The sequence below is a fragment of the Cololabis saira genome, chromosome 6 (genome assembly GCF_033807715.1).
Source record: "Cololabis saira isolate AMF1-May2022 chromosome 6, fColSai1.1, whole genome shotgun sequence".
NCBI lineage: Eukaryota > Metazoa > Chordata > Actinopteri > Beloniformes > Belonidae > Cololabis > Cololabis saira.
In genome coordinates, this window is record NC_084592.1 from 29,215,222 (window position 1) to 29,237,445 (window position 22,224).

The following is a 22,224-nucleotide window of genomic DNA, read 5'->3' on the forward strand; positions in this document are numbered from 1 at the left end:
ATGAGAAGGAATCAGATATATATCAGATTTGCCTGCAGTCTGAACGCGGCCTTATAGCAACAGGTGTCATCGAGCACAAGGGGGAACTGTGGTCGATGTTGGTGAACTGTTAGTTCGGATGACCTTTCCGTGTAATAAATAAAATGCAAACATTTTCATATCAAATCTCAGTACGGAAATGTGCCAAAACTGTTTGGTTTGTCGTAAAATTGACTTTTTTTTCCCTGCACAGCGTCACCGTTGTTGTTACGAGGTCCGAAAATAGCCTTCAGTGCTCCTGTGGGTTCCATAAGGCAGTGTTTCCCAACCCTGGTCCTCGGGGCACACTGTCCTGCATGTTTTAGATGTTTCCCTTCATCATCAAACCTGATTCTAATTAATGGTCCTAATTAGCTTGTCATCAAGGTCTTGACACTTCTGTTGATGACACATCCACTTGTATCACAGTGTGCTGAAGCAGGGAAACATCTAAAACATGCAGGACAGTGTGCCTCGAGGACCAGGGTTGGGAAACACTGCCATAAGGTAAGTGAAATTATTTAATCATGATGAGTCACTGTAGCATGTGAATTTATTTATTGAACAATATCTGCACAATTCTGGAGAAAACTAGTAGTGTAAGATTCTCAATTGCATTAAGCACAGCCCTCTTTTTGTACTTCCCCACACCTAGCCAGAAGAACTGTCATCAGGCGCTGGTTCCGGTGAGGCAGGAGAAGCTGAGCACAGGCAGTGAGCAGGCACAGGCAGGACAACTCCAAGTCAGCACGGTGGTAGGGCGAGGAGACACAGAGGCAGAGAAAGGAGACAAGGAGAGAAGGAGAGGAGACACAGAGGCAGGAGCATCGGTGGCAGGGCAGAGAATACAGTGCTTTAAGTGCAGCGAGCTTGTGGAGGGAGAAAGGTTCACAGAGCACCTCTCTGACTTTCATACGGAGAAGTGTGACACCTGTGGTGCCAAACAGACCCCACCTTTTTAAACATGACGGCCTCCACCCAAACCAGGTGGGGTCACGGCTTTTATCAGTAAACATTGACCTGACAGTACAGTCCTGCACCACCACCTCATGACTCACTGCTAACACACAGACACATAGGAGCACATCTCACTCACCCCCACCCACCACATACACCAACACCACACACACCTGTACAGCACCACCACCACCCCTGTCACCAGAATCTCTGGACACCCACATTATCAAAACACTCATCTCAAGCAGAAAAACAAAGCACAGGAATGTTTTTAGATCGAGCTATGTTTTTAATGTTCCATTAAAGCACCATGATGAGCGCGCGTTCGGCACAGACATCAAGATGGCTGTGCTGAACGTGCGCTCTCTTTTAAACAAATCCTTTATTATAAATGACCTGATTTTAGACAGGAAACTGGACTGTATTCTCCTTACAGAGACATGGCTTGGCACAGATGCACCTGTTGTTCTCACTGAGGCCTCCCCGCCAGATTTTAACTTTCTATTTTCTACCAGGGGGGGCAAGAGAGGGGGCGGAACTGCATCAATAACAAAAACAACTATGTCATCCAATGCAGTTCCTTTTAACAGCTACACATCATTTGAATACCATGCTTTTGTTTTTAGCAACCCCCCAATTCTCTGCATAACGGTCTACAGACCCCCCCAGTATTCCACCTGTTTTATCAGCCAATTCTCTGAACTTTTATCAATTATTCACACCTCTTACAACAGGATCTTAATAACTGGTGATTTTAATCTGCACTTAGACAACATCTCAGACCCAGTATCCAGAGAATTTTTAAACCTTTTAAACTGTCTAGATTTTAAGCAACATGTCACACAGCCGACCCACAGCAGAGGGCGCACCCTGGACCTGGTCATAACCTACGGCCTGTCCCTGGGTGCGTGCTCTGTTGTGGACCTGGCTGTGTCTGACCATTTTTGCGTGTTTTTTAACATCACCAGTTTTAACCAGCGGGAGGCCCCGGTGAGAACGGTGAGGAAACGTAACCTAACTCCTGAAGTGGCTGCAAATTTTATCCAGATTTTACAGAACACTCCTGCAGAAATTTTACCAGCTCCCTGTGATTTTATCGTTGACAATTTTAACAAAATACTCAAAACAACGCTGGACTCAGTGGCTCCGATTTTAACTAAAAGAATTAGCATAAAACCTACACCCCCATGGAGAACTGAGGAAATAAAGAAACTAAAAAGAAACTGCAGGAGTGCCGAAAGAAGATGGAGGAAATCAAAATTAACAGTTCACTATGACATTTTTTGCCAACACCTTAAGTACTACAATAACAGTATTAAAAAAGCAAGAACGGCCCATTTCAAAAACCTAATTCTAAATAACAAAAACAATTCCAAATTCCTTTTCTCCACAATAGATCTTCTAACAAATGGAAACCTGAACAGATCCCATAAGACAGCAACAGGTGCCCTCTGTGAGGATTTTGCAGACCACTTCAGGGGTAAAATTGATGACATTAGATCCAGTCTTTTATCTCAACAGATTTTAACTCTTAACACACCTGGATCAATGCTTTTACCTGAGGAAACACTGGAGAGTTTTGCCTTGGTTGATGCGGGGACACTTTGTAGAGTTTTCTCCAAGGTAAAGCCCACAACCTGCCTTTTAGACCCCATTCCCACACCGTTTTTTAAAACATTCTATGGGTTCTTTGAGGAACAGCTTTTGTATTTGGTCAACTGTTCTCTTCAGACGGGTGCCTTCCCCGCCGCCTTTAAAACGGCGGTGGTGAAGCCCCTTCTGAAGAAGAGTGGGTTGGACCCCAATGTTTTAAATAACTACCGGCCTGTATCCAACTTACCGTTTTTAAGTAAAATTTTAGAAAAACTTGTTTTTAATCAAGTGAATGAATTTTTAAACTCAACACACATTTTAGAGGCTCATCAGTCCGGTTTTAGGATGAACCACAGTACAGAGACAGCACTTTTAAAGATTTTAAATGACATCAGGTGCAATTTAGATAACCAAAAACTCACAGTCTTGGTTCTGCTGGATCTAACCGCCGCCTTCGATACAGTAGACCATCACATTTTATTAAACAGACTGAAGCACCTGGTCGGCCTCTCTGGTACTGTTCTTAAATGGTCCACGTCCTACCTCACTGATCGTAGTTTCTTCGTAAGTATGGATACATGTTCCTCAGGAACCTATAAGATAAAGTGTGGGGTTCCCCAAGGGTCAATTTTAGGTCCAACTCTTTTTAATCTGTACATGCTGCCCCTTGGGGACGTCATCAGGAGACACGGCATCAGCTTCCATAGTTACGCTGACGATACGCAACTGTACATCGCCGTGTCTCCTGATGACACTGGGCCAATTGATGCCCTTTTTAACTGTATTTTAGACATCAAGTCATGGATGGCAGCAAACTTCCTACAGCTCAACCAGGGCAAAACAGAGATTTTACTCATCGGTCCCGAAGGCCAGAGAGAGAAACCTTTACCAAAGTTACAGGATTTTAAACCCTCAAAATCAGTTAAAAATCTGGGCGTGATTTTTGACTCTGAGCTCACTTTTATTCCACATATTAAAAACATAACAAAGATCGGTTTTTACCATCTTAAGAATATAGCCAGAGTCCGCCCGTTTCTCTCTCAGGCCAGCACGGAGGTGCTAATGCATGCTTTTATCTCATGTCGTTTAGATTATGGTAACGCCCTGCTCTCTGGTCTTCCTAAAAAGAACATGTACAACCTACAATTATTACAGAATTCAGCCGCACGCGTGCTGACGAGGACCAGAGGGCGGGAGCACATTACACCTGTTTTAAAATCGCTGCATTGGCTCCCCGTGCGCTTCAGGATCGATTTTAAGGTTCTTTTACTAGTTTTTAAGTGTCTTAATGGTCTTGGGCCTTCTTATTTGTCTGCACTACTTTTACCCTATCGACCCTCGCGGACCCTGAGGTCCTCCGGTGCTGGCCTTTTAACCATACCAAAAGTTAGAACCAGGACACACGGGGAGGCGGCATTCAGTTTTTATGGTCCCCGATTGTGGAACAGCCTCCCGGAGAATCTCAGGGCCCCAGAGACTGTTGATGTTTTTAAAAAGAGGCTCAAGACCCATCTCTTTAATCAGGCTTTTAACTGACTCATTGAACTATTTTACATTTGTTATGCTCACCCTTATTTTTATTGAATCTTACTGCTCTGTTTTATATTTAGTTTATCCTTTCTTATCGTATTTTATTTTTGTTTAATCTCAATGTTTTATCTAAATATTTTAGTTGTTATTTATGGTCTATTTTATACATTTTACTGTCTTATTATTTTAGTTTTTAATGTCTTACCTTCTAGACATACTTTTAGGATTTTATGTTTGTATGTTTTATGTTTTTATGTTTTTTATAAACTCCTTTAATGTATCTTATCCTGCTTTCTTGTAGCTTTTAGCTCCAATGTTTCCTCATGGGGAGCCTCCATGCTGGGAGTGACTCTGGCCTGCAGGGGGTCGTCCTGGGGGTGGTTCTGGCCTGGATGGTTGTGGGAGCCGTGGAGCTCTGCACCACGGCTTCACCGCTGTGGTGTGGACTCCTCTATCCGTCCGGGCCGGGATGGTCTCTGTGGGCCCCCCCCCCCCGTAGCTGCGGGCTATGGGACCTCCTGGCGTGGACGGCTCCCTGTTACCGTTTCGTCACCTGGATCCTCTGTGCCTAGCCATGTCTGCACCATGTGTCTGTGTGTGTGTCTGTGTGTATAGGTGAATTGTAGTGTGCTTGTGTCTGCGGGGGGGGGTAGCATTAATAAGTTTTATGTTTATTTGCTTTTCTTGTTTTTTTTTCTGTTAAGCACTTTGTGTTTCATTATTTGTATGAAAAGTGCTATATAAATAAAGTTTGATTTGATTTGATTTGATTTGAAGGTTCAGGGTACTGTTGGGCTATTTAACCATATACAAGTGGCTCACTATGCAGCATTCCTCACACCATCAATGGTGGGATCAAGGACAGTGCTGCCTGGATGACTAATATTGGGTTATGGCCGGGTTCTGAACTCCGTTCTTACGACGGGTGAAGGTGCAGGGTTGGAGGAGTTGTGCCAAGGCATCGTCACCCGTTACAAGAATGCTGGCCAAGCAGAACCTGAGGTCATAGATGTCGACTTGGACTGCTGCAGCCAGTCAGGTGGGTGAAATTGTTTATTAAATTAACATGTGTCTCACACACACACACACTCTGTTAGAGCCATTTGGATTATATGTGTATTTGTATTTTTGTTAAACTCCCACCACTTGGGGAAGTTGGGGAAGGCAATTGGGCAGTGCCAGAGTTTACTTAATCAAGGTGTAATCACACACAGGTGTTGTGCAGTACATGCATGATTCCTGTCTGTCCTTGGAGGGTTGAATTTTCAAACAGCTGGATCTCTCCCACTGAAAAAAACAAGGTGACTAGCCTGTTTGTTTTGTTGTGAAATTGATTTCCTTTCACAGGAGGGTAGCCACAGTTGTCGTGGCCGAGTGGTTAAGGCGATGGACTAGAAATCCATTGGGGTCTCCCCGCGCAGGTTCGAATCCTGCCGACAACGCACTGGTGTTTTCTTATGAAATGGACTGAAAACTGGTGTTCGTTTGCAACTAGGCTGTTGTAGATTTAACACAGAATCATCCGTACCAAGAACAAATGTGGGATTTTAGGCAACACGTAACAAATAACCAAATTCTTACAATTCTGAAAAATTGATTAATTGCCGAAATCATTTGGGCTCATATGCAATCAAAGTCAGGTTTTTTTTTTCCGTGGTGAATGTAACAAAGTAGCTTTATTTCAGTAGATATGCATTTAAAGAATATCTTTTAGGGCAAAATTACAAATTGCATTACAAAATGCTAAGCTCCTTTGGCAGGTATTCTATTTTGCTGCAATGTGTTTAATAAAGATGTTATGTTTTATTTTTTGGAGGGGTGTGTGTACCTTTTAAAGTGCCTAACACTTGGAGGATGCAGTATAAACGTAAATGAACAGTGGATGAGGTCTTTTTAAGCTGTATTCTGGTCAGGAGAAATATTGAAACTGTATGTCTAATCAACAGAAAAAAGCTTTAGTATAGTATTAAAAATTGAGATGTGTTTTGCTTTTTTTGGGGGCTTGACTGCCGTAAAAACAACTTCACTTAGAAGTTTTCCATTCTTCAAATGTGCATTTCAACCTCCTGTTTGTGCAAAATAATTCACACTGGACAGAAATATAAGCACACAAAACTTTTGAGGGCAACTAAAAGCTTAAAACCTTTGTTAGAAGATCCTTGTCTCCACATTCAGCATCTGTATTTTTGACTTTAACTGGGGTAAGCTGTTATTATGCTTATAAAATAATCTTCTGTTTTAAATAATAGTAGAACAACATTAAACTGTTAAAAGTTCCTTTACCAGCAAGCACTTATAGCAACAGGTGTCATCGAGCACAAGGGGGAACTGTGCTCGATGTTGGTGAACTGTTCGTTCGGATGACCTTTCCGTGTAATAAATAAAATGTAAACATTTTCATATCAAATCTCAGTACGGAAATGTGCCAAAACTGTTTGGTTTGTCGTAAAATTGACATTTTTTTTCCCTGCACAGCGTCACCGTTGTTGTTACGAGGTCCGAAAATAGCCTTCAGTGCTCCTGTGGGTTCCATAAGGTAAGTGAAATTATTTAATCATGATGAGTCACTGTAGCATGCGTCTTTATTTATTGAACAATATCTGCACAATTCTGGAGAAAACTAGTAGTGTAAGATTCTCAATTGCATGTAGCACAGCCCTCTTTTTGTACTCCCCCCCACCTAGCCAGAAGAACTGTCATCAGGCGCTGGTTCTGGTGAGGCAGGAGAAGCTGAGACACAGGCAGGGCGACTCCAAGTCAGCACGGTGGTAGGGCGAGGAGACACAGAGGCAGGAGCATCGGTGGCAGGGCAGAGAATACAGTGCTTTAAGTGCAGCGAGCTTGTGGAGGGAGAAAGGTTCACAGAGCACCTCTCTGACTTTCATACGGAGAAGTGTGACACCTGTGGTGCCAAGGTTCAGGGTACTGTTGGGCTATTTAACCATATACAAGTGGCTCACTATGCAGCATTCCTCACACCATCAAAATCATCACCATCTCTGCTCCCTCCTACTACACCCCACCACAGGTCCATTTACAGCACCTGAAACAAACTGGAAAGGCTTTCTTCCTGAGCAATTCAGGAAGGTTATCCAGAAAGCGGATCAGGTATGGATCGCCAAATCTCTTTATGAGCCTACAGGCCAGCTGAAAAAAAGGCTCAAGGCATGCTGGTTTCACCCCCCACTGCAGCCCAAACCATCTCCCCCTCAGCCTGGGTGGTACTAAAGGCAGAGGATGGTCATCTGGGCACCAATGAGGATGTGGGGGATTCCACTGAAGTGCCCACAATGTTCTCGGAGAATGAACAGCTCTGGGATCTATAGGAAGGTCAGGGAGGTGATAGACGTGGATAGCCGCTACTACCTAGTGGGAGGGGACTATCCACGTTGCAGCAAGTGCTCCCAGCCAGTCTGCCCATGGAGCCAGGAGATGCTCTCCCAGCTGGATGTGGGACACAGGAGCTTGTTCCCCGCCGTCCTCACGACACAGCTGGCTCTGGACAGGAAATGTATGACTTTCCTGAAGCCGAGGACCAACGGCAACAGTTCCTCCTACTTCCAGTCAGTGGTAGAGGAGGCACACAGCGAGGAGTGGGCACACCAAACGATCCGCTACCTCTCTGACTGTGAGCGCCATATGAAGATGGCTACCTTCGTCCCTTCAGCAGCTATCCATCCTCCTCCACCCTTCAGGCCCCTTCCTCTTGCCCAGTGGTTTGAGACAGTCCACTCCAACGACATCCTCAGCCATCTGGATGAGATGAAGGGAGTGATCACTTCTACCTATGGTAGAATTCTTAAAATGGATTCAACAAAGAAAGTAAGGGTTTCAACAGTAAAAAATATAGAAAATAGAACAGTAATAAGTGCAGCACAACAGGAAATGTGTATTGTTTGTTTTACAGATCACCAAGAAGCTGGCTGGTGGGATCGGGGACAGTGCTGCCTGGATGACTAATATCGGCAACGAGTTATGGCCGGGTTCTGAACTCCGTTCTTACGACGGGTGAAGGTGCAGGGTTGGAGGAGTTGTGCCAAGGCATCGTCACCCGTTACAAGAATGCTGGCCAAGCAGAACCTGAGGTCATAGATGTCGACCTGGACTGCTGCAGCCAGTCAGGTGGGTGAAATTGTTTATTAAATTAACATGTGTCTCACACACACACACACACACTCACACACACACACACACACACACACACACACACACACACACACACACACACACACACACACACACACTCTGTTAGAGCCATTTGGATTATATGTGTATTTGTATTTTTGTTAAACTCCCACCACTTGGGGAAGTTGTGGTACTGGCAATTGGGCAGCGCCAGAGTTTACTTAATCAAGGTGTAATCACACACACGTGTTGTGCAGTACATACATGACCCCTGTCTGTCCTTGGAGGGTTGAATTTTCAAACAGCTGGATCTCTCCCACTGAAAAAAACAAGGTGACTAACCCGTTTGTTTTGTTGTGAAATTGATTTATTTTCACAAGAGGGTGGCCACAGTTGTCGTGGCCGAGTGGTTAAGGCGATGGACTAGAAATCCATTGGGGTCTCCCCGCGCAGGTTCGAATCCTGCCGACAACGCACTGGTGTTTTCTTATGAAATGGACTGAAAACTGGTGTTCGTTTGCAACTAGGCTGTTGTAGATTTAACACAGAATCATCCGTACCAAGAACAAATGTGGGATTTTAGGCAACACATAAATAACCAAACTCCTACTATTCTTACAATTCTGAAAAATTGATTAATTGCCGAAATCATTTGGGATCATATGCAATCAAAGTCAGGTTTTTTTTCTGTGGTGAATGTAACAAAGTAGCTTTATTTCAGTAGATATGCATTTAAAGAATATCTTTTAGGTCAAAATTACAAATTGCATTACAAAATGCTAAGCTCCTTTGGCAGGTATTTTATTTTGCTGCAATGTGTTTAATAAAGATGTTATGTTTTATTTTTTGGAGGGGTGTGTGTACCTTTTAAAGTGCCTAACACTTGGAGAATGCAGTATAACCGTAAATTAACAGTGGATGAGGTCTTTTTAAGCTGTATTCTGGTGAGGAGAAATATTTAAACTGTATGTCCAATCAACAGAAAAAAGCTTTAGTATAGTATTAAAAACAGAGATGTGTTTTGCTTTTTTGGGGGCTTTACTGCCGTAAAACAACTTCACTTAGAAGTTTTCCATTCTTCAAATGTGCATTTCAACCTCCTGTTTGTGCAAAATAATTCACACTGGACAGAAAAACTTTTGAGGGCAACTAAAAGCTTAAAACCTTTGTTAGAAGATCCTTGTCTCCACATTCAGCATCTGTATTTTTGACCCACTTTAACTGGGGTAAGCTGTTATTATGCTTATAAAATAATCTTCTGTTTTAAATAATAGTAGAACAACATTAAACTGTTAAAAGTTCCTTTACCAGCAAGCACTTATAGCAACAGGTGTCATCGAGCACAAGGGGGAACTGTGGTCGATGTTGGTGAACTGTTAGTTCGGATTACCTTTCCGTGTAATAAATAAAATGTAAACATTTTCATATCAAATCTCAGTACGGAAATGTGCCAAAACTGTTTGGTTTGTCGTAAAATTGACTTTTTTTCCCCTGCACAGCGTCACCGTTGTTGTTACGACGTCCGAAAATAGCCTTCAGTGCTCCTGTGGGTTCCATAAGGTAAGTGAAATTATTTAATCATGATGAGTCACTGTAGCATGCGTCTTTATTTATTGAACAATATCTGCACAATTCTGGAGAAAACTAGTAGTGTAAGATTCTCAATTGCATTTAGCACAGCCCTCTTTTTGTACCCCCCCCCCCCCCCCCCCATCTAGCCAGAAGAACTGTCATCAGGCGCTGGTTCTGGTGAGGCAGGAGAAGCTGAGACACAGGCAGGACGACTCCAAGTCAGCACGGTGGTAGGGCGAGGAGACACAGAGGCAGAGAAAGGAGACAGGGAGACAAGGAGAGAAGACACAGAGGCAGGAGCATCGCTGGCAGGGCAGAGAATACAGTGCTTTAAGTGCAGCGAGCTTGTGGAGGGAGAAAGGTTCACAGAGCACCTCTCTGACTTTCATACAGAGAAGTGTGACACCTGTGGTGCCAAGGTTCAGGGTACTGTTGGGCTATTTAACCATATACAAGTGGCTCACTATGCAGCATTCCTCACACCATCAAAATCATCACCATCTCTGCTCCCTCCTACTACACCACAGGTCCATTTACAGCACCTGAAACAAACTGGAAAGGCTTTCGTCCTGAGCAATTCAGGAAGGTTATCCAGAAAGCGGATCAGGTATGGATCGCCAAATCTCTTTATGAGCCTACAGGCCAGCTGAAAAAAAGGCTCAAGGCATGCTGGTTTCACCCCCCACTGCAGCCCAAACCATCTCCCCCTCAGCCTGAGTGGTACTACAGGCAGAGGATGTTCATCTGGGCACCAATGAGGATGTGGGGGATCCCACAATGTTCTCGGAGAATGAACAGCTCTGGGATCTATAGGACGGTCAGGGAGGTGATAGACGTGGATAGCCGCTACTACCTAGTGGGAGGGGACTATCCACGTTGCAGCAAGTGCTCCCAGCCAGTCTGCCCATGGAGCCAGGAGATGCTCTCCCAGCTGGATGTGGGACACAGGAGCTTGTTCCCCGCCGTCCTCACGACACAGCTGGCTCTGGACAGGAAATGTATGACTTTCCTGAAGCCGAGGACCAACGGCAACAGTTCCTCCTACTTCCAGTCAGTGGTAGAGGAGGCACACAGCGAGGAGTGGGCCCGCCAAACGACCCGCTACCTCTCTGACTGTGAGCGCCATATGAAGATGGCTACCTTCGTCCCTTCAGCAGCTATCCATCCTCCTCCACCCTTCAGGCCCCTTCCTCTTGCCCAGTGGTTTGAGACAGTCCACTCCAACGACATCCTCAGCCATCTGGATGAGATGAAGGGAGTGATCACTTCTACCTATGGTAGAATTCTTAAAATGGATTCAACAAAGAAAGTAAGGGTTTCAACAGTAAAAATATATAGAAAATAGAACAGTAATAAGTGCAGCACAACAGGAAATGTGTATTGTTGTTTTACAGATCACCAAGAAGCTGGCTGGTGGGATCGGGGACAGTGCTGCCTGGATGACTAATATCGGGTTACGGCCGGGTTCTGAACTCCGTTCTTACGACGGGTGAAGGTGCAGGGTTGGAGGAGTTGTGCCAAGGCATCGTCACCCGTTACAAGAATGCTGGCCAAGCAGAACCTGAGGTCATAGATGTCGACCTGGACTGCTGCAGCCAGTCAGGTGGGTGAAACTGTTTATTAAATTAACATGTGTGTCTCTCTCACACACACACACACTCTGTTAGAGCCATTTGTATTATATGTGTATTTGTATTTTTGTTAAACTCCCACCACTTGGGGAAGTTGTGGTACTGGCAATTGGGCAGCGCCAGAGTTTACTTAATCAAGGTGTAATCACACACAGGTGTTGTGCAGTACATACATGACCCCTGTCTGTCCTTGGAGGGTTGAATTTTCAAACAGCTGGATCTCTCCCACTGAAAAAAACAAGGTGACTAAAGGGCTGAGTATACTTCTGCGTCACACACACGCAGAGCACACGGCGCACCCGTGGTGCCGTCACGAATCGTTCAGAGTTCTCCGTCTCTCCGTTTGGTCGCGGTGCAGTACCCCCCGCGGCCACTAGTTAGCGATCTTTTTCTGAATGGTTTATCCGACTTTTTCCGGTCACAGTAAATCAAAGAAATAAGGACAACTATTGTGCAAAAAAACAAAAACAAAAAAAATCACATATAAACGAAGAAAAAAGCCCTGGAAGTTCACTACTGATTCAAACCGGAAACCGGAAATGCTTCGCTTTCAAACGAACCAATCACAGCCCTCTCGGTCTGCGTGTGGACGGCGTCTCCTCGACGCATAGTTACAATTTTCGGGAGGTGCACGTCACTGACGGCGCATGTGACGGCGTGTCCTCTGCGTGTCCAAAAACCACACGCCGTAGACACGGCGTCGTTTTGACGCAGAAGTATCCACCTTATTCCTGGAGCCTCTACTGTAGAAACTGCTGTGGGAGGAACTTCCGGTTAGCCGCCGGAAGTTCCGTAACGCCATTGACTAACCATGGCAGCTGAGCATGAACAGCGGTTTATTTTAAAGCAATTTGCTTTCAATCTAGCAGAGAAGTTACGGTTTTGTTTTCTGACATTTAATGTTTAACATGTTTATCAACCGTAGCATTTACTAAAATGTCCTTGCGGAGCTCGGGTACGTCGTTTTGTGGAGGAAAACCTGCATCATACTTTGTGGCTCGGATCCGACAGACTGCCGGAGGAGAGACGGGAATCCTCAGAGGATTGACAGGAATATCATGAGAATATCAGGTATGATTTCAGGTTAATGTCATGAGAATATCAGGTGTGATTTCAGGTTAATGTCATGAGAATATCAGGTGTGATTTCAGGTGTATGGAGGACACAGCATTGTAGTATTTGTCCGGTAATGACAACCTTTAGTATTATTTATTATTATTTTCTGTGAAGTTAAAATACAAAGTGTGTTTATGGCACGGACTGCAGGGCAGCATTAGAATAAAAATACAATAGTTTCACTACAGACATGTTGATAAGAAAAAAGTTTTTTGTTAATTAAATTTTAAATCTTAGCTGTGATCAGTACTCGAGTTGTAAAAAAGAAATCAGGGGGGATGGTGGATTTTATCATATGGGGACAGATAATTTTTGCTGATTACAAATAATATAATATATTACAAATAATAGCAGTGACCAAAACACCTGCAGAAATACTGCAGGAATGACATAGCAGCAGTTAAATGCAGCCTTCTGTAAGCTTTAAATATCCACTGGGCTTACATCAAATACATCAAAACACAACAATAAAAAACACTTTTCTGAACTTATCAATATGACTCTGTCCTTCACAGGATAAGTAACATGGATCACTGCAAAAACTCACAATATTAATAAGAATATTTGTCTTATTTCTAGTTAAAATGTCTCATTTTAGTAAAAAAATCTCATTACACTTAAAACAAGACTCATCCCTGGAAAAAACAACAATTTTCACCTGTTTCAAGTAGATTTTCACTTAAAATAAGTAAAAAAATCTGCCAGTGCAACAAGACTTTTTTTTGCTTGTAATAAGAAGATAAATCTTGTCCCACTGGCAGATTTTCTTACTTATTTCAAGTGAAAATTTACCTGAAACAGGTGAAAATTGTCACATTTTTCTGGTGATGACTCTAACCAGAATGTTAAATGTAAATGTTGAAATAGCAGTAAAACCACTTTCATTGATGAAATGGCATAAGGGATGTAAAGGGGGGATGGCAGTTTTACAGGGGGGATGATTTGGACCGTTTTTATTTCAGGGTGGGGATGCCACCCCCCCTCATCCCCCCTCAACTCCAGTACTGGCTGTGATAATGTACCGGTTTTTTCCTAAACTTCTGGAGGGCTTAGGTGATGTGGTTGCAGGTGGGTCTTCCCCCAGGTACATTTGATGAGGGGGCTGGGGGTGTTATAATGGTAGGGAAAACCCTAATGTATCATATCTTATCTTAATAATTGTGTACTGTATTGCTCCCTCAGATGAGCCTGACCAGATGGATCAGAAGGAGTAGCTGTGATCAACACCAAAGCTTCCTGTGATGCCCAAACACAGTGGTCAGACCCAGGGATGGAGGACCACACCTATTCTATTATTTACGTGCTGGAGATGAGGTGATGGGTGACCGTGGTTTCACAGTTAGAGACTTGCTGGAGGAGCGTAGGGTGAAGCTAATCATTCCAGCTCACACGCAAAGGATGCCAGCTGACCAGTGAGGAGGTCACTCACACACGCCGCATTGCTCATGGCTGCATTCATGTTGAATAAGGCACCTGAAGGTGTACAAGATTCTTTCTCAAACAGGACCAAATTAACTTTGTGCCCAAAATTGACAAAATGCTCAAGATTTGTGCTGGTTTAGTGAATTTAAGAGCTGAGTTTATTTCAAGTGAAAAGTGAGAAGACATTTAATATTGCACTTAAACATACTTACATATTTCATTCATTTAACATTTTCTGAAAACAATTACACTTACAGTATCTTTAACACACAATTCTCAACAGGTTAAGTGCTGTATGTAGTTTGTAGAGCTGCACTTACATATTTCATTCATTTAACATTTTCTGAAAACAACTGAGGTCCAGCTGCAATTGTTGCTTTTTTGAGGAGATAAAAGTCTAAATATTGTGATTTCAGCTTGTCAGGTGTGAATATTTTCTGGTTTCTTAAGTCCTCCGACAGTAAACTGAATTTCTCTCACTTAAGACACAAATGTAATGTGCTTTTGTTAAACAATATTTTTGTGTTAAAATGTTTTGATTCATGTCCCAATATTGTATGTCCTAATATGTCAGGAGGGGATCTTTCAGGTTCTGTTTTTAATAAAACTGAAAACAAAAATGAAGTCTGTTGTATTGTTTTCCCCCTAGCTTTATACAGAGAGGCAGAGCTGAATCTTCTTTGTACCAAATTCATCTACAAATGTTGGAAGTATGTGAAAGTTCTGGAGGTGTTTCATGTGTGTATCTGAAGTCTTTGTCAAATGAAATTTGGAACTCCAGGTGCTCAGTTGGTCCAGATAAGCAGCTTGCAGCTCTGCAGCCCCAGGCACATCACTGCCAGCTGGACCTGAAAGAATAAATATAAAAGAAGCTTACAGTTTGTCTTAATGAAGGTTCACAAGTAGCCTACCTGTCACATTAGTTCATAGATTATAAGCAGTACTCGAGTTGTAAAAAAAAAATCAGGGGGGGTGGTGGATTTTATCATATGGGGACAGATAATTTGTGCTGATTACAAATAATATAATATATTACAAATAATAGCAGTGACCAAAACAGCTGCAGAAATACTGCAGGAATGACATAGCAGCAGTTAAATGCAGCCTTCTGTAAGCTTTAAATATCCACTGGGCTTACATCAAATACATCAAAACACAACAATAAAAAACACTTTTCTGAACTTATCAATATGACTCTGTCCTTCACAGGATAAGTAAAATAGATCACTGCAAAAACTCAAAATCTTAACAAGAATATTTGTCTTATTTCTATTTAAAATGTCTCATTTTAGTAAAAAAAAATCTCATTACACTTAAAACAAGACTCATCACTGGAAAAAAGAACAATTTTCACCTGTTTCAAGTAGATTTTCACGTAAAATAAGTAGAAAAATCTGCCAGTGGAACAAGATTTTTTTGCTTGTAATAAGAAGATAAATCTTGTCCCACTGGCAGATTTTCCTACTTATTTCAGGTGAAAATTTACTTGAAACAGGTGAAAATTGCCAAATGTTATTTTCTGGTGATGACTCTAAATGTTGAAATAGCAGTAAAACCACATTCATTAATGAAATGACATAAGGGATGGAAAGGGGGATGATTTGGACCGTTTTTATTTCAGGGGGGATCTCATCCCCCCTCATCTCGAGTACTGATAAGTAACAATATTTACCCACCTGGAGGAGTATCCACTTTGCCCATTGGGAAGAATGAGATACTTCTCATCTTCTAAGCATTTCTTCACTTCTTCAGGTCGTCCTCCCATCCCTCAACAGCAGGAGGCAGAGGTGAGATGATATTGTCCCGTTTGAGCTGTGACAGGTGGTGTTTCCACATGTTTTATATCCCCAACGCTCAGAGAAAGAGGGTTAACGCGTTCACTCAGCATGTAAACAAACGCCGGTTGGGGCAGCACCGGAAGTAGCTCCCACAATTCGCGCAAAGCCTCATGGGCCGTAGGAATAAGGTGGATAATTCAGCCTTAACCTGTTTGTTTTGTTGTGAAATTGATTTCCTTTCATAGGAGGGTGGCCACAGTTGTCGTGGCCGAGTGGTTAAGGCGATGGACTAGAAATCCATTGGGGTCTCCCCGCGCAGGTTCGAATCCTGCCGACAACGCACTGGTGTTTTCTTATGAAATGGACTGAAAACTGGTGTTCGTTTGCAACTAGGCTACATGTTGTAGATTTAACGCAGAATCATCCGTACCAAGAACAAATGTGGGATTTTAGGCAACACATAAATAACCAAACTCCTACTATTCTTACAATTCTGAAAAATTGATTAATCGCCGAAATCATTTGGGCTCATATGCAATCAAAGTCAGGTTTTTTTTCTGTGGTGAATGTAACAAAGTAGCTTTATTTCAGTAGATATGCATTTAAAGAATATCTTTTAGGTCAAAATTACAAATTGCATTACAAAATGCTAAGCTCCTTTGGCAGGTATTTTATTTTGCTGCAATGTGTTTAATAAAGATGTTATGTTTTATTTTTTGGAGGGGTGTGTGTACCTTTTAAAGTGCCTAACACTTGGAGGATGCAGTATAACCGTATATTAACAGTGGATGAGCTCTTTTTAAGCTGTATTCTGGTGAGGAGAAATATTGAAACTGTATGTCCAATCAACAGAAAAAAGCTTTAGTATAGTATTAAAAACTGAGATGTGTTTTGCTTTTTTGGGGGCTTGACTGCCGTAAAACAACTTCACTTAGAATTTTTCCATTCTTCAAATGTGCATTTCAACCTCCTGTTTGTGCAAAATAATTCACACTGGACAGAAATATAAGCACACAAAACTTTTGAGGGCAACTAAAAGCTTAAAACCTTTGTTAGAAGATCCTTGTCTCCATATTCAGCATCTGTATTTTTGACCCACTTTAACTGGGGTAAGCTGTTATTATGCTTATAAAATAATCTTCTGTTTTAAATAATAGTAGAACAACATTAAACTGTTAAAAGTTCCTTTACCAGCAAGCACTTATAGCAACAGGTGTCATCGAGCACAAGGGGGAACTGTGGTCGATGTTGGTGAACTGTTCGTTCAGATGACCTTTCCGTGTAATAAATAAAATGTAAACATTTTCATATCAAATCTCAGTGCGGAAATGTGCCAAAACTGTTTGGTTTGTCGTAAAATTGACTTTTTTTTCCCTGCACAGCGTCACCGTTGTTACGAGGTCCGAAAATAGCCTTCAGTGCTCCTGTGGGTTCCATAAGGCAGTGTTTCCCAACCCTGGTCCTCAGGGCACACTGTCCTGCATGTTTTAGATGTTTCCCTTCATCATCACACCTGATTCTAATTAATGGTCTTAATTAGCTTGTCATCAAGGTCTTGACACTTCTGTTGATGACACATCCACTTGTATCACAGTGTGCTGAAGCAGGGAAACATCTAAAACATGCAGGACAGTGTGCCTCGAGGACCAGGGTTGGGAAACACTGCCATAAGGTAAGTGAAATTATTTAATCATGATGAGTCACTGTAGCATGTGAATTTATTTATTGAACAATATCTGCACAATTCTGGATAAAACTAGTAGTGTAAGATTCTCAATTGCATGTAGCACAGCCCTCTTTTTGTACTCCCCCCCACCTAGCCAGAAGAACTGTCATCAGGCGCTGGTTCCGGTGAAGCAGGAGAAGCTGAGACACAGGCAGGACGACTCCAAGTCAGCACGGTGGTAGGGCGAGGAGACACAGAGGCAGAGAAAGGAGACGAGGAGAGAAGACACAGAGGCAGGAGCATCGGTGGCAGGGCAGAGAATACAGTGCTTTAAGTGCAGCGAGCTTGTGGAGGGAGAAAGGTTCACAGAGCACCTCTCTGACTTTCATACGGAGAAGTGTGACACCTGTGGTGCCAAGGTTCAGGGTACTGTTGGGCTATTTAACCATATACAAGTGGCTCACTATGCAGCATTCCTCACACCATCAAAATCATCACCATCTCTGCTCCCTCCTACTACACCACACCCCAGGTCCATTTACAGCACCTGAAACAAACTGGAAAGGCTTTTTTCCTGAGCAATTCAGGAAGGTTATCCAGAAAGCGGATTAGGTATGGATCGCCAAATCTCTTTATGAGCCTACAGGCTAGCTGAAAAAAAGGCTCAAGGCATGCTGGTTTCACCCCCCACTGCAGCCCAAACCATCTCCCCCTCAGCCTGTGTGGTACTACAGGCAGAGGATGTTCATCTGGGCACCAATGATGATGTGGGGGATTCCACTGAAGTGCCCACAATGTTCCCGGAGAATGAACAGCTCTGGGATCTATAGGACGGTCAGGGAGGTGATAGACGTGGATAGCCGCTACTACCTAGTGGGAGGGGACTATCCACGTTGCAGCAAGTGCTCCCAGCCAGTCTGCCCATGGAGCCAGGAGATGCTCTCCCAGCTGGATGTGGGACACAGGAGCTTGTTCCCCGCCGTCCTCACGACACAGCTGGCTCTGGACAGGAAATGTATGACTTTCCTGAAGCCGAGGACCAACGGCAACAGTTCCTCCTACTTCCAGTCAGTGGTAGAGGAGGCACACAGCGAGGAGTGGGCCCGCCAAACGACCCGCTACCTCTCTGACTGTGAGCGCCATATGAAGATGGCTACCTTCGTCCCTTCAGCAGCTATCCATCCTCCACCACCCTTCAGGCCCCTTCCTCTTGCCCAGTGGTTTGAGACAGTCCACTCCAACGACATCCTCAGCCATCTGGATGAGATGAAGGGAGTGATCACTTCTACCTATGGTAGAATTCTTAAAATGGATTCAACAAAGAAAGTAAGGGTTTCAACAGTAAAAAAAATATAGAAAATAGAACATGAATAAGTGCAGCACAACAGGAAATGTGTATTGTTTGTTTTACAGATCACCAAGAAGCTGGCTGGTGGGATCGGGGACAGTGCTGCCTGGATGACTAATATCGGTGTGGGAGCCAAAGTGTTATTTAGGTGCTTCTACTTGATTTTTGTTGGTTTATTAGTTAATGTTAAAATAAATAAATAGTTAATTTCATTGAATAAATAGATCATTAAAATAGGTAAAATGTTATTAAAATGTTAATTTAAGAGAGGTTAAGAAAGCTTGTTTTTGTAACTGCTTGAGATTTACTTTCATGTTACTGTCGCTTTAAGAGAGCAGAGCAGAAGGAGCAGAGGCTGTTGAGGTTTTGTTAGGATAGAGCCAAACAGTTTTCTTACCGTAGTGCTTTTTGTGTAGGAAAACTGTGGAATAGGATAACTCCTGTAACTAGATGCCGTGGAAATTAAGGAATAAATATACTTTTGATTCATCTTTTTACATCGGAGTCCTGTGGATGTTTTTTCCATGCTGTGAAAGCACACGAGTCAAGTCTACTCTGGTTCAAAGCTTCAACTCCCACAATCGGCAACGAGTTATGGCCGGGTTCTGAACTCCGTTCTTACGACGGGTGAAGGTGCAGGGTTGGAGGAGTTGTGCCAAGGCATCGTCACCCGTTACAAGAATGCTGGCCAAGCAGAACCTGAGGTCATAGATGTCGACCTGGACTGCTGCAGCCAGTCAGGTGTGTGAAATTGTTTATTAAATTAACATGTGTCACACACACACACACACACACTCTGTTAGAGCCATTTGGATTATATGTGTATTTGTATTTTTGTTAAACTCCCACCACTTGGGGAAGTTGTGGTACTGGCAATTGGGCAGTGCCAGAGTTTACTTAATCAAGGTGTAATCACACACAGGTGTTGTGCAGTACATGCATGATTCCTGTCTGTCCTTGGAGGGTTGAATTTTCAAACAGCTGGATCTCTCCCACTGAAAAGAACAAGTTGACTAGCCTGTTTGTTTTGTTGTGAAATTGATTTCCTTTCATAGGAGGGTGGCCACAGTTGTCGTGGCCGAGTGGTTAAGGCGATGGACTAGAAATCCATTGGGGTCTCCCCGCGCAGGTTCGAATCCTGCCGACAACGCACTGGTGTTTTCTTATGAAATGGACTGAAAACTGGTGTTCGTTTGCAACTAGGCTACATGTTGTAGATTTAACACAGAATCATCCGTACCAAGAACAAATGTGGGATTTTAGGCAACACATAAATAACCAAACTCCTACTATTCTTACAATTCTGAAAAATTGATTCATTGCCGACATCATTTGGGCTCATATGCAATCAAAGTCAGGTTTTTTTTCTGTGGTGAATGTAACAAAGTTTGCTTTATTTCAGTAGATATGCATTTAAAGAATATCTTTTAGGTCAAAATTACAAATTGCATTACAAAATGCTAAGCTCCTTTGACAGATATTTTATTTTGCTGCAATGTGTTTAATAAAGATGTTATGTTTTATTTTTTGGAGGGGTGTGTGTACCTTTTAAAGTGCCTAACACTTGGAGGATGCAGTATAACCGAAAATTAACAGTGGATGAGGTCTTTTTAAGCTGTATTCTGGTGAGGAGAAATATTGAAACTGTATGTCCAATCAACAGAAAAAAGCTTTAGTATAGTATTAAAAACTGAGATGTGTTTTGCTTTTTTGGGGGCTTTACTGCCGTAAAACAACTTCACTTAGAAGTTTTCCATTCTTCAAATGTGCATTTCAACCTCCTGTTTGTGCAAAATAATTCACACTGGACAGAAATATAAGCACACAAAACTTTTGAGGGCAACTAAAAGCTTAAAACCTTTGTTAGAAGATCCTTGTCTCCACAGTGGAAGCATCTGTATTTTGACCCGCTTTAACTGGGGTAAGTTGTTATTATGCTTATAAAATAATCTTCTGTTTTAAATAATAGTAGAACAACATTAAACTGTTAAAAGTTCCTTTACCAGCAAGCACTTATAGCAACAGGTGTCATCGAGCACAAGGGGGAACTGTGGTCGATGTTGGTGAACTGTTCGTTCAGATGACCTTTCCGTGTAATAAATAAAATGTTAACATTTTCATATCAAATCTCAGTACGGAAATGTGCCAAAACTGTTTGGTTTGTCGTAAAATTGACTTTTTTTCCCTGCACAGCGTCACCGTTGTTGTTACGAGGTCCGAAAATAGCCTTCAGTGCTCCTGTGGGTTCCATAAGGTAAGTGAAATTATTTAATCATGATGAGTCACTGTAGCATGTGTCTTTATTTATTGAACAATATCTGCACAATTCTGGAGAAAACTAGTAGTGTAAGATTCTCAATTGCATTTAGCACAGCCCTCTTTTTGTACTCCCCCCCACCTAGCCAGAAGAACTGTCATCAGGCGCTGGTTCCGGTGAGGCAGGAGAAGCTGAGACACAGGCAGGGCGACTCCAAGTCAGCACGGTGGTAGGGCGAGGAGACACAGAGGCAGGAGCATCGGTGGCAGGGCAGAGAATACAGTGCTTTAAGTGCAGCGAGCTTGTGGAGGGAGAAAGGTTCACAGAGCACCTCTCTGACTTTCATACGGAGAAGTGTGACACCTGTGGTGCCAAGGTTCAGGGTACTGTTGGGCTATTTAACCATATACAAGTGGCTCACTATGCAGCATTCCTCACACCATCAAAATCATCACCATCTCTGCTCCCTCTTACTACACCACACCACAGGTCCATTTACAGCACCTGAAACAAACTGGAAAGGCTTTCTTCCTGAGCAATTCAGGAAGGTTATCCAGAAAGCGGATCAGGTATGGATCGCCAAATCTCTTTATGAGCCTACAGGCCAGCTGAAAAAAAGGCTCAAGGCATGCTGGTTTCACACCCCACTGCAGCCCAAACCATCTCCCCCTCAGCCTGGGTGGTACTACAGGCAGAGGATGTTCATCTGGGCACCAATGAGGATGTGGGGGATTCCACTGAAGTGCCCACAATGTTCTCGGAGAATGAACAGCTCTGGGATCTATAGGAAGGTCAGGGAGGTGATAGACGTGGATAGCCGCTACTACCTAGTGGGAGGGGACTATCCACGTTGCAGCAAGTGCTCCCAGCCAGTCTGCCCATGGAGCCAGGAGATGCTCTCCCAGCTGGATGTGGGACACAGGAGCTTGTTCCCCGCCGTCCTCACGACACAGCTGGCTCTGGACAGGAAATGTATGACTTTCCTGAAGCCGAGGACCAACGGCAACAGTTCCTCCTACCTCCAGTCAGTGGTAGAGGAGGCACACAGCGAGGAGTGGGCACACCAAACGATCCGCTACCTCTCTGACTGTGAGCGCCATATGAAGATGGCTACCTTCGTCCCTTCAGCAGCTATCCATCCTCCACCACCCTTCAGGCCCCTTCCTCTTGCCCAGTGGTTTGAGACAGTCCACTCCAACGACATCCTCAGC

At 43.2% G+C, this 22,224-nt stretch overlaps 1 protein-coding gene and 4 non-coding genes across 5 annotated transcripts in view; 4 read left to right on the forward strand and 1 right to left on the reverse strand.

Annotated features, from left to right (window-relative positions):
- Positions 1-22,224, reverse strand: part of cavin2a (caveolae associated protein 2a) — an 89,426-nt gene that overhangs the window by 50,370 nt on the left and 16,832 nt on the right. The gene's annotated exons all lie outside the window — the stretch shown is intronic.
- trnas-aga (transfer RNA serine (anticodon AGA)) lies at positions 5,459-5,540 on the forward strand. The gene has a single exon. It is a non-coding gene; the product is annotated as a tRNA-Ser (tRNA).
- Positions 8,616-8,697, forward strand: trnas-aga (transfer RNA serine (anticodon AGA)). The gene has a single exon. It is a non-coding gene; the product is annotated as a tRNA-Ser (tRNA).
- Positions 16,001-16,082, forward strand: trnas-aga (transfer RNA serine (anticodon AGA)). Its single transcript has one exon. It is a non-coding gene; the product is annotated as a tRNA-Ser (tRNA).
- Positions 19,825-19,906, forward strand: trnas-aga (transfer RNA serine (anticodon AGA)). The gene has a single exon. It is a non-coding gene; the product is annotated as a tRNA-Ser (tRNA).